This window comes from Cyprinodon variegatus, unplaced genomic scaffold (genome assembly GCF_000732505.1).
Source record: "Cyprinodon variegatus isolate N-32 unplaced genomic scaffold, C_variegatus-1.0 Scaffold659, whole genome shotgun sequence".
In the NCBI taxonomy this organism is placed as follows: domain Eukaryota; kingdom Metazoa; phylum Chordata; class Actinopteri; order Cyprinodontiformes; family Cyprinodontidae; genus Cyprinodon; species Cyprinodon variegatus.
In genome coordinates this window covers 59,293-61,034 of record NW_015151112.1, presented here as the reverse complement: position 1 = coordinate 61,034, position 1,742 = coordinate 59,293, and the positions used below count along the sequence as shown (strand labels likewise).

General features: G+C 32.5%; 1 protein-coding gene across 1 annotated transcript in view; it reads left to right on the top strand.

The window, feature by feature from the left end:
• LOC107096925 (sprouty-related, EVH1 domain-containing protein 2-like) overlaps nt 1-1,348 on the top strand; it is a 13,440-nt gene extending 12,092 nt beyond the window's left edge. The window contains exon 7 of the mRNA XM_015393830.1: nt 393-1,348. The gene's annotated coding sequence lies outside the window, so the exon portion shown is untranslated. The remainder of the gene's footprint in view (nt 1-392) is intronic.
• Nucleotides 1,349-1,742: the final 394 nt, after the last annotated feature.

Genomic DNA, 1,742 nt, shown 5'->3' with positions numbered 1-1,742 from the left:
ATTTTTAAAATCAGTAAACTTTTTTTTTTTTTTCCAGTGGCCCTAATCCTCTTCCGTAGTTAGCAGTTAGCATCAGGATCAAATCATTTTCTCAGATATACTAGAATGATGAGGTACAACGACTGACGTATGCTCCACTTTTAATTTAAACAGTTCATTATCTTCGGGTTTGATTCTGATTTTCTTCTGCTAACGGTGTTAGCACTAGCTAATATAGTAATCAGTAAATAACAAGCCAATCACATTTGTCTATTTTTTATACAGATATCCTATGTATAACAAAAACTTTGAGGCAGCGACACAGTGTGGCCATTTTTTTTATTTACACCAATCAAACACCAGTGATAAAAAACAGCTCTGCTAATGTTAGCCTTCCCATGTTCACTCTGTAGGTTCCAGCCCCGCAGGACCTAACCCCGTCATCAGCCCATCATGCATTGCACAGTTGAAAATGGACTTCCACGGGTGAAAAATAGGACAAAGAATATGGTAATTATGAGTTTTTACACAAAGGGAAATTCTAAGTCAATAAGAAAATGACAACATATTAAAGTCACGGGTTCAACTAGTCGTGGATCCCTTCATGGAGATGTCCGAATGTCGCAAAGCGGTGCTATGGGTCACATGATTCAGTCGATCCTTTAAAGTTTCTTGGGAGTGTTTTTAAGAAGAGAAACCTGGATTAGGAATCAGTAGAAAAATCTTAAATTAAGCTTATAATTGTGTCAAATTTTACACATTGTTGCTTTAACTTTTAAAACATGTATACATTCATTCTACACAGAGTTATATATTTCAAGAGCTTGTTGATATTTATTTGAATGATTCTAGCTTCCAGAAAAAAAACTAAATCTAATAAAATCAGAGGTATCTAGATTACCCTAATTTAATATTAGGTAGCACTAATTTAAAATTCTTTATTATAATAAAAGTAGAAAGTAGTCGTCCAGGAAATTGCTCTAGTTGGAATAAAAAAGCATTTGGTAAAATAGCTGCTCAAGTTCTGAGGATCTGTTGGTTCATTATTATTATCTGATTAAATTATAAATATCCAGACATATATGGATTAGGTACAATTAATTATATTTTAAAGTATGAAATAAAAAGAAACCCCACCCAAAAATAACATGATTGATTAAAAATAAGATTTGTTTTTCAGAAGAAACAATTTATAGCATAATTTTTTTCAACATAAACCTATACATAACCATGTTTAGTTGGTTATGTATATATGTCAGGAAAGGATAAAGAAATTCTAGCTAAAATATCTACTGTTTATTGTATTTTTAACTGCATATTTCAATAGCTCAAGTAGCCAGAAATATTACTCCAGTTAGAGTAACGATACTCTCACAAAAAAAAAACAATACTCTCACAAAAAAAAAACATAATTTAAGAAGTAAAAACTTACAAATACTTCTAAAAGTATGTTCTTTTCTAAAAGTTACTCAAGTAAATGTAACTAGTTACTACAAACCTGCCTTTTAGCAATAAAAACACTATAGATTCAGTGAATCTCCTCCAAACCTTTGACTGGCCTGCAGTTCTCACTGTTGATTCGGCCCCTTTTCCCACCACACCTTTTTCCTTCCACTTAACTTTTTATTAGCTCACATTGTTAGCCACCTTTAGCAAAGACCTAACGGAGCTAGAGGGAGCCAGTGTCGAATAGCTGGACATCTTCCAGGTCAGCTGTTTTCCACATGCTGTAAATTTCTTAACATTATGTAATTTCTTGAAAT